The sequence below is a fragment of the Accipiter gentilis genome, chromosome 6 (assembly GCF_929443795.1).
Source record: "Accipiter gentilis chromosome 6, bAccGen1.1, whole genome shotgun sequence".
Classification (NCBI taxonomy): domain Eukaryota; kingdom Metazoa; phylum Chordata; class Aves; order Accipitriformes; family Accipitridae; genus Astur; species Astur gentilis.
This window is the reverse complement of record NC_064885.1, coordinates 6,165,151-6,176,212: the sequence shown is the minus strand read 5'-3', so window position 1 is coordinate 6,176,212 and position 11,062 is coordinate 6,165,151. Positions and strand designations below refer to the sequence as shown.

At 38.5% G+C, this 11,062-nt stretch overlaps 1 long non-coding RNA gene across 1 annotated transcript in view; it reads right to left on the bottom strand.

Annotated features, from left to right (window-relative positions):
- LOC126039680 (uncharacterized) overlaps positions 1–11,062 on the bottom strand; it is a 41,520-nt gene that overhangs the window by 4,216 nt on the left and 26,242 nt on the right. Inside the window, exon 3 of the long non-coding RNA XR_007506385.1 lies at positions 1,405–1,526. This is a non-coding gene — a long non-coding RNA (uncharacterized LOC126039680). The remainder of the gene's footprint in view (positions 1–1,404; positions 1,527–11,062) is intronic.

Genomic DNA, 11,062 nt, shown 5'->3' with positions numbered 1-11,062 from the left:
CAAGGGAACCAACAACTGTTTCTGTTAGAACTGCAGTGAGAGCAAGACTATAACCTACACAAGTTTTGCTGAGGCAGTGGTTACAGGCCTGTTCTCTGGAAAAGGACAAGCCACCTACAAGGAGAATAATTCAGTTGATAACAGCAATAAAATTGCCTAACAGTGCTGTTTAGTAGGCAATTTTGTTACCCCAGCAGTAAGATGAGGTAACCTTTGGCTTTTCAACTGTTCCAGGTATCTTTAGTTTTTCTGTCTCTGCAGGGGTAGATTTGCCCTGAGTGCTAGCTACATTGCTTTTCAAGCTCCACCTGTAAAGTCTGAAATCTGCAGTGAGAAAGAAGAGAGGTGTGTATATAAAAGGAAGGAGAGAGACTCTACATTCCTGATTTCATGCATATATCTGTGTATTGTCACAACTAATATGATTATTCACCTGTATATGAGTATACAGGCCTCTGTGTATAGGTTCAAAATGTACATGATTGTTATATACCCCATGGGCATTCTCAGGAAGGCATGTGTTGTATGATTACAGACAAATCATATACTGTCAGCCCATTCTATTACTTTGAAACATATTTATTTGCAGTCCACTTGTTGTGAATGTAAAATACCATTTTTTTCTTAGAACAACTGTCCCATTGTTATTTATGTAAGACTGCAGCCTGCAAGGTCATGATAAGAATAGCAATATTCTCTTGAGAAGGGGAGAATCCCTGTGTCCTAAAATATATATGATTGAATTAAAGATTTTTTTTATGTACCCCCGTGTTATGGAGATTTTTCCTATTATATATCATTGCTTCTACTTCTGTCTTCCATGTATCAACTGCTTGCCTGTGTGCTTACTTAAAGTATCTTGAAATAATCAGAAAAGTCAGCATATTGATTTTCTCTTATCGTTAAAGTAATGATTACTTTATTACTAAGGGTCCAATTTTCTTGGAATCTCAAAACCAAGATCTTCCTTTGCAAAAGCCCCTAATACCATTAAATATTTAATCCCTATTCTGCTGGAACTGACTTTCAGTAGCACATAGACTCCTAATGACCAAAATGACAAAGATACTGGAATATCCAAAGATGCTTTGCCAAATTAAGCACTTAGTACCATAAATGAGGTTGGGTTCAGACAGATCAGTTATGCAATATGTGCCCCTGAACTTTGTGCTAAATTCTTTGTTCTGTTGTTGTCTGCCTAAGTTTTGCACGAAGTCTGTTGCACTTCTGAAATCCTGCTTGAACCATACTGGTGCAATGAGAGTGAATGTGAGCGAATTTCACTCTAAAATAGTATGCATGCTCTTGAAAATCTTTTTTTCTTTCTTTCTCTGTCCTAATTATTAGGAGACAAGGACAATGTGCAGTGTACATTCGATTTATAAAATGTTAGAATTCACTGACCTGCAGTAGTTTCTTTCCAGATCCAACTGTCAAGACAATTGTGGTATCTGCTGATCACTGAATCCCTTTGCCCTGATAGCTTCATTGGCCTGACAAGCACAGTTGCTCTGGAAAATCACTGTCTCAGAAAGAACAGTCTGGTATTAACCCTTCAGTGGCTTTGAAAGATAGTGTTTTGATTTGATGTGTGATAGGGATCCAATAGAATATCCACAGCACAAGAAGGAAGGACATTTATTCTCTTTTGCTAATGAGCTCCTGGGTAATTGATTTCAATCACATAATGACTTGCTCAGGTCACTGCTAAACCACTCATCTTCTTTCCATTTGCATTTACCTCTATCAAATAACATCCAAATCTGTCTAAATATTTTCATTACACTGCTCACCCCGTGTCTGAGTACCTAACAAAATGACAAACCCAAGCAGATGATTTGCTGCAAACCTCTCCCTTCTTTGCTCTTTGTCTACAGCATCAGGGCAGTGTGCATAGCTTTTGTTTGCTTTTTGTTTTCTTTGAAATACTTGCACGTAGTTTACATGTCCCTCTAAATTACTGCTTGGCTAAGCAGGAAATGTTGAATTCTTATAACATTTCCCATCAGCCTCTCCTTCCAGCCCTTTAAAACTGTGTTATGATTCTTTGAAGTCTTTTCTATTAGTCTACATTATTCAGAGGCTGTGGTGTGCATAAGTACATGCAGGAGCACAGGTGCAATCTTTATGGCAATCTCAAGAAGAAAGAAGAGAGACATCAAGTAGCAGAGAGTGTCATGGGGCCAATGCAATAATGCTGGGTGTTCCATGTTCATTAGCATGTATGAGTACATAGAGACTTCCCAGAAAATGGCTGCAGCGAAAGTTACTCAAGGGTTATACAAATGCCCAGCTTCCAGAAGAATACAGGTGAAAAGCTGTAATCTGTAGACAGAGAAGAGAAGCTAACAATACCAGGACATAAAGAGAACGGAAAATTTCATTAATAGTTTCCACCTTTAAGTGATGGTAGTAGCAAGTACGCACTGGGCAGTTTATTGCCTTGGGTGTGTCTCAGCGCAGGACTAGTTGAGGTACAGCTAAATATAGTGTGCTTGTGCAAAAACCAGTAACACTATTAAAAACGTTCATAATTTTCTAAGCAAAGCAGGTAGAAAGTGTTTCTAAGCCCCATTATTACACAGATCACCTTTGAAGGGTGGTTCCCCATTATGTTTCCAGATATTGCCCTCAAGGAGTGGCTCTATTTCCCATTGTGTGATCAAATTTCACAATCTTCTGTGAAACTGCCAGCTCAGCACCTGTTGTAGTTAGGTGTGATTTCCAATGCAGCTCTTCATTTCAGAGTTGACACTAAGTTTGTTTTACATAAGAGTTGTAAGTGATAAATTTGTTAATGAGAAGGGGATGTCTGCCTTCTTGCCTGTCTTGTCTAAAAAGCGAGTGCTCTACAAAACCACAAAACACAGGTTTCCCACAGTATATGCCAGTGAGTAAGTGGGTGACTCGCAGTCACCTCCTCCATTTTCCCTGGAGTTATGGTGCTGTCTTGCCTTGCCTTGCCCAGACACACGCGCACACACACGCACATACACAAGTTCTACAGGCACATACATGTATGTACACCTAAGAGAATATGACGGACTTACCTTGGTAAACATACACATTTCTACAACACATGACCACACCAGAAAACCGGATGAATTTTAAGCAGGCTATTACAATGAAAATAGCTTACATTGAGAAAGGCACCTCATCATAAACATCTTGACAGAAGTTTGTGAAGTGGCATGTAAGTGGTGCAAGGGTCACTTCATCAAGCACTGAAATCATAAACAGACTTAATAGAACACATAACAATTTTAAAGCCAAAGAAGGATAAAACCATGTCTTTCTAATCCTCAGGTTGGTTTGGAGAAAGCAAAAATTTGCTCCCAGTCACTTGAAAGGTATTAAAATGAACTTTAAGGAAGCCTTGTTGTATAGCACTGAAACCTTGGAATATATCTAGATCCTACCATTTAATTCCTAAGCTTTCATTAAAAAACAAAAACAACACGTGCTTTGAAGGAAGCTTTATCATATAATGGCCATAAAATAATTCTCAAAAAGATGAAAAATATTTTCAGAAAACAAAATACAAACCAACAGAAACATGAAGGTCCTGTGTTTTATCCAACAGCCATCAGCATGTATGTAAATATGGACCTTTCTCCAGAAGCTGTAAGAGCAGTTCCACTCTTGTCCTTGGAGGTAATTCCTCCCTCAGATAACTATGGCATGTTGGCAGTAGTGTGCACCTTAGTGCAAAACTCCTACTCTTTCCATTTGGCATATTTGTTCTAGGAATTTGTTCTTTGCTCTCAATTAGCATGTTGGTTTTAGGGTTTGCAAAGGCAGAAACAGAGTTTAAAATTTCTGCAATGATGAATAACTAAATAAAGAACAGAAAATAGAAACACAAGGACTTAGGAAATACATAACTTTAAATCATCAAGGAATTTCACAACCCTCAATTTTTTTCCAACACGGAACCAATAAAACTATTTACAACTTGATTCACTGAACTTTATGATTTGAGTTAGTAATGACCAAGGTGCCAAAGTCTGGAAATGAAGTGGTTTGAATGTACTAATCACCTGGTGTCCAAAATAACAACTGTTTAATAGAACTTAATCACTACTGTCAATGCTATGCATTTTCTCCTATTAAAGAAACATTTAATATTATTTATCCTTTAATCATACTAACAGACGTCAAGTTGCTATTCAGGATGTGCAGATTGCCTTGCAATGTGCCATCTACTGGCTGCAGACACTCCACCAGGGCATGCCCAAGGTTCCTAAATCCAGGCCAAGCACCTAGTCTGGTGTTGATCTTCCTTGGAAAACACCCTTAAATCGCTAGGGGGAAAGTAATGGAATAAGAGGAATACTTTTCAAAGGCAGTGCATGACAGCATAGCTGCAAAATTAATAAGATTGATTCAAATTGTCAGAAAGGGAAAAAAACAAAGCATAAACTAACTTGAAAATAGAGAAGGAACAGAACGGTTAATACAAGGGTTCAACCCTTATATATTGTTATGCATGATTTAGATGCAACTGCTTCAAGGCTCAGACCTTGTATGCCTGTGTAAGGCACCTATCTGATAAAGCATTAGTTGTGACTACTTTTAGATGTCACTGTACTTGAAATATTAATGTTAAGTATGATCAACTAAAACATCAAAACTTTACACTGCTTCAAGTTCATACTATTCAGCCAGCTTAAGATTAGTATTAAGGTGTTCTTGCCAACCTAACAGCACTTCAGGAATTTCCTCATTTCCCTTGATCCCTGGCTAGTCTATGAGAAGCAGAGCAATTTCAAGTTTTCCCAATACCTGCCACTGGGACCTAGGGCCTTCCATTCTTTGGAAGGGAATGGAAAGCCCTAGGACACCAAATTTCATTAATTCTTCTGATTACAGAGCTTCTAATTTCTTTCTATAAAACAAAAGGAAAAGTAGTCAGAATTGTCCATGAAACTAATGTCCATATTAATATGGAATTGTACGATGTCAGAAGAGCAAGTTGTGTGCAAAAGCAGAAGGGGAATACAGTCTCAGTACAGTTAGCTGTTATGGCACCAGTTTTCCTGGTTGCCTATCAAGGGGATCTTAGACAGTGAGTAGTGGTTATTCTGGGGCAGTTGTAGTGACTGCAAAGGGAAAGTCACATTTTCTTTTTTGCTGTAGGACTATCCTGATGAGACTTGCCAGAAAATTCAAAAGGATCCTCTTTATTTTTAAGATGTCTGTCACCCGAAGGGAGTTTGAATTTTCCTCCTTATTCTTACCTCTGGCAATATCATTCCTGCTACATGAAACATGCAATCATAAATCATTTGTCTGCATTGCAGATAACACAGTTGTACAATGCAAGCTTCCTCACACCTGTGCTTTTTCTTTTCTCCTTAGACCTAAGCAAGTGGTGTTGTGGTATCAAGAGCTACAATCGGCACTGAAGAAATAGTAGCCTCAGAAGATACTACCTAGCCAATCTGAAATAATCTTTGTAATTCCTTTAGTGTTACATCTTTATCATCCAGGCTACACAGAAAATAGTAACATCATCAGAATTTGTTCAGATGACTTTTAGAGACTTGCAAGCTTAGGGATGAAGGCAGAATAGTTTTTCCTCTAATTAGTGGTGAAAGCCAATGACCACAGCTAGCGCTACAGTCCTTCTGGATAGTCACAACAGAAAGATCAGTGAATGGCACAGAAAAAACAAACTCCACTTTCATGCTCATACATTATCTCTTAATTTAAGATGCTCTGGCAGTTGATAGAAAGCATGGTGTACAGACAAGACAAAAAAAAAAATTCTGAAATATATTCAGAAAAGACTGAAGTGTAGCTGCCAGAGGGGCAGGTTCTGTCTGCCAGCCTGGCTCCAGAAACAGAAGTCTTTCTCCCCAGTGTGCACAGGGTGTGTGGAAGTGCAGGAGTTCATACTGTATGTTTCTATATTTTGGCAGAGGTACTCTAAGAAAAAAAACATGCAGCTTATTAGCCTAGAAGAAAAATCTTTGGTCTGTTTACACTGTAACCACACACCTGTATCTCAGAAATATGAGACAATTGATGGGGAAAGGGGAGGGGACTGACATCTTTAGTTTCCTCTGCACCAGGTGCAGTCAAGTATGTAATATCTTTCTAGCCACTATTTTGAATCAGTGCCACTTTTGGCCTACTGTACCTGCTGAACAGCCCCTGCAGGGAATGACTCCAAAACATGCCCATGCTCTCTGCTCCAGCAAGATCAGTTCTTACCTGGAGCCCTGGCGGGTGCATACATAAGTCAGCCAAATCCTGAAACCATTCTAGCACAGCTGCAGTTCCTGCAAGTCACAGAAAGACAAAAACACTAAATCTTGTACTAAACCATTGTATCAAATCATTTTCTTTACAGGACACACAACTTCATTTCCTGTTGCTGCCAGTTTACGTTCCATTTTTACAGGACATAAATGTGGCATTAAGGAAACTCGCCTTGTCACAATGCAGCCCTATCACAAAACACCCAGGTAGGGAACAGAGACAGAGCTGGAAAAGAAGACTGTCCCGTCTCCTTAGTTCCTCAAGCTAAAGTATAATACAGTAAAATCCAGTTGGATTAACTGTAACAAATCTAAGAGTCTAGCTGTCCTGAATACGATTGATTGATATTCCTGGGCAAATAAGGAAGAAGCAAAGAGGGTTATATATAAAAAGAATAAATTGTTTTTATTTTTTTTACAAGAACATCTTTCTTTGTATCATGAGAATAACAGGCAAACATGCTTCATGTTTGTTGAGATAGTAACCGCATGACTAAGAACAAAGCAGCTGCTATTGCAATAGTGATTACTTGAGACCAACATACCGCTGGCCATGAAAATAGCAAATTTATTTCCTAGCTCTATTCCTTTTGAATTAATTTCTTCTCTTTAGTAATAGTGTGACGTGAAATCATTCAGTATTTACTGGAGCAGAATAAGTAACGTGAAACTGTTTGAGAAGTATGTTTTGCCACACAATACATGACAAAGCAAAAGGCATGACATGCTTTATCAACTGTTCTGTACAGATAGAGGTGGGTGGAACTGGACTGTGCTGTTCAAAAGGGATGGTATTGCATTAGCCCATACCAAAATGCACACAGTATTTCTATCATTTTTTTCCCTTGTATCTGACTGCATGCAACCCTACAAACCAGACAAAGCAAAGTCTCTATGTTCAGGAACTTAGAACTGCAATGGGAAAGAATATTTAGCATTCTTAGCTGCTGATTAACAGAAACTCGAGTTAGTTTATAAATATGATGAGTCTTTAATTTACACAACAAGTAGAGTAATAAAGAGCAGAGGAAAGAGTTTGAGAGGGAGGGAGAGATACCTTCGTATCTAACTTAGGCTGCTAACACACTCTAATTACAATTGGTCTCACAACAAAATCTTTCAAGAATCAGTATGTTTCAGCTTAAGATTTAAAAACAGCCAGGTGCCATATACACTATGTTAGCACAAGGAATTATCAAACACGTACTACAGCAGAATGCCTGTTTTTTCTTTAAATCTTACTCAGGTTATTTTTTGTCATGAAAGAAGTACCTGCAACTTTGGCAGTTGTAAAAATATCATGCATGGCACCACCTGCTAGACTAATAACAATAATTAGAAACGTAATAAACTGTTCATTGGCAAGGTAACAAATTGTCTTATCCTTTGAAAGTCACACTGGCCTGAGGCAATTCCTCACAGACATTCGCCACTGATGTCACAAGAGCCTGAGTGAAAAGCATACTGTGCAAAAAAACAAGAGAGAAAAAAAATTAACATAAAAAAACCACACTGGCAAAGACACATTCAAACAATGTAGAGTAGCTGCAGTGTATTCTCATTTTACTGAACAAACCATTCAAACTAAGGACTTACAAAGAGTTGACAGTGAAGGTGAACAAATCCTGTTGCTTCCTATGAAACCTTACAGACTGGAGCATTTGGAAAATGACATGAACTCATAATACTTGCTTGAGAAGATGAAACATTTTTAACTGAACTTAGAATGAAAACTTCATTTGCAATTACTTCTTTATATGCTCCTTAATTCTTTTCATCTTTTGTACAATGATCTTTCATAAAATAATTTGCACTGAATACTTTTTACAGTGGGTTACTCTGACTCTTTTATCTCACACATTTAATTTTAAACCTGGCAATCTGAGATCAATATTTCGTTCTCACTGAAGTTCCTCTAAGTGCTAAAGCAATCTCAATTTGTCTGCCAATAGGAATTAATGGCCTGTTCAGGATTTTTACCTCCCATTATAACTTTCCATTCGAACAGACCACACAATTTCACATTACTTGTTTTCTAAGAGAGTGTTTAAAATCATCCTCAGCAATGAAAATGTGGTTTCATATTTTCATGACCTTATAGTGTTTATGCCCCTCTTCCACACAATATGTTTTATCTCCACAGACCCATTTTCAGTTTCTGAAATGTAAAAGCTACCCAGAAATCTGTGAACATAAAATATTTGCTTCAGTCCACCTTCATCCACCTTCTAGAATATATGCAGGCATTCAAGAGAACACGGCTACCGGTTCCATGCTTACAGTGAACTGAAGAGAAGAAAATCAAGCCATAAACGCTGCATAAGCACTTCTTTCTGAGGCTTCTGATGATTTCACAGTACCAGTAAGTCATCTAGGAGGGGCCCATGCCAGGCAGCAGCCTGCTTTTGTTCTTTGCTTTGTACTAAGAAGGGAGGGACATTGCTGAGGTACAACACTTTGAGTATTTATATGATTCATTCCTTCTTTCATTGAATCATTTTCTAGTTTCTAAGATAATACCTCTGGGATGATTTCAACTGCTGTTTGTGGAAGCACAAGGTTTTATGTTTTCCACTACTGTGTGTGAAGATAAAGATGAAGGAAGGATTGCCCAAGAAAGATGTGAAAAGGTTTTGGACAGGATGGGGGAAACCTCTCTTGCACAGCTCTGATTACTGACCTGATGGCTCTAAAGTCTTGCATACAGGAACTAGGAAGGCCAGCTCAGAACCCTACCTGACTACCAGCCAGGTATAGCTCCATACCCTTCCTGCTGAATGTGCTGCGTAACTCCTCAAATCCAAGCAATGTCCTAGACTGTGTCAAATAATTCATCCCAGGCTGTGTTTGCATGATAATTGGTTAGGAAAACCCAAGTATGGTAGTCCTTTTGAATGTCCCAGGTAAACTCTTCTCACTTTTTCTTTCTGATTCAAAATCAATACAATAATAGCTGGTAGAATTTGAGATAACACCTTGATGATATTAAGCACCTGTCAACTTTGCCTATAAATACTGCAGATATAACTGTGTTCTCTTAATGAGCTCATAAGAAACTCACGTTTCAAGAACTAAATTTGAGTTGTATTCCTAAAACAGTTTTTCTGCAATACAAGTCTACTAATCCTGTTTATACATCTGTATTTCTCACATTAATATTATCGGAGCATTTTGGGAAGCTTAGGACAAATGTCCCCCCAAAGTCTATGGAAGAGGGGAAATGCTAAAAGGGTGTGCATGTATTGGCACTAGCCGCTTATGGAGCACTGTAGTTAGGAACATGTAAGCACACTCCAAGAAAGGAAGAAGACAGACCAGTTGTACTGGTTATTAGACATGGTTAAGGGGCTAAAAAAAAAAAAAAAAACCAACAAACCAACACACACACACTTCTACCAAGCCAGTTATAAGATAATCATGTGCTAGCCTAAGCCTCTGGCAGGAGTAAAACACTGTTAGCTGTCTTCTAGTTAGCTAAATATTAATCATCCTGTTTAGAACCAATCATGTCACTAACTGGTTAGAAACTTGGTTAAAGGTTGTGGTACAGAGAAGGTGTACTGTTTTATCTCTAGCTTCAGTATTCCTAGACTTCTACAGAAAATATGTTGAGCAAGGCAAATACAAAAGCAATATTTCAGCTGTGAGCAAATTCGTAAGTTTTTTGAAAGGGATATAGCAGGTTCTGCAAGCGGGGAAGTACAACAGGTTCTGAGCACACTCCACTGTTCTGAGTGCTACACAAGAGATCCTCAAACAATTCAAAATAGATTCTCTTCAGCTGCTGTAAAGGAATGGTGCAAGAATAGAATCTGTTTCATCTTGGGTTGCAGAGTAAGTACAGTAAATTGCTAACATGCTCCATCTGTACCACAAAGCAACATCGCATGTCATTCACAAACAAATGTTGTTTCTAAGCTCTGTCACAGCTCCAGAAAGGATGCTGCGTGTTCATGATAGAATGTCAGCAAGGAGGAACAGACCAGAAAATAGCCCGAGAACTAAAAGATGCACACTATTTGGGGTAGGTGTGGGTTATTCAACACCTTTGAAATCATCTTGCAGCTTAAAATAAATGGAAAATAAAAAGAGCAGGCAGCAAGCCTTAGAAGCAATAATATGAAGTAATGTATGAGTGATCATTTCATTGCTTATGCCTTAGCACTAAGTGGCCAAACCTGCATAACATATTCAGAATCATGAATGTGACAGGATTGGGTTTGGAAGACTCATACAGTTCAAAGGCCTCGCTTGTAGCTCCACATGTTCTTGAAACTCCCACAGTCCCTCAGGGCCTTAAAACCAGAATGCAATAGCATTCTTCTTTGAATCTTATGTGGTCTGACCTTTAGAAAGTCCTATTTAGATAGAGGAGTTAGAGGTGACTAAACAGAGGATCAGCCAACTCTTCTTTTCGCTCCAATATCAGTACCAAAGTTTCCAGTGTCATTGTCAGGTGGCTTAATGAAACACTGCTAGGAGTCAGTCATTTGTCTTCTGACATTGGCCACACTCTTCTACATTCTTGACTTTGACAGAGAATGCATTCATCAAATTACTGTGCTCTGGAAACTGACGTAAAGTAGACTTTCTCCTTATTATTGTCATGTCACCAAAACTTCCCCAATAGCCTCGCTCTGCAGAACTCTGTGATGTTAGAAAAAGCCTGGCAGCCAAAAATGAAGAAGCCATAAGACCAAACAAACAAAGACAGCCTGCCAACCTACCACTTATCCAGCAGCTTCAGGCTAGGAAAGCTTTCTCTCTTTCTGTTAACCTTGTAACAAAAAAAGGGA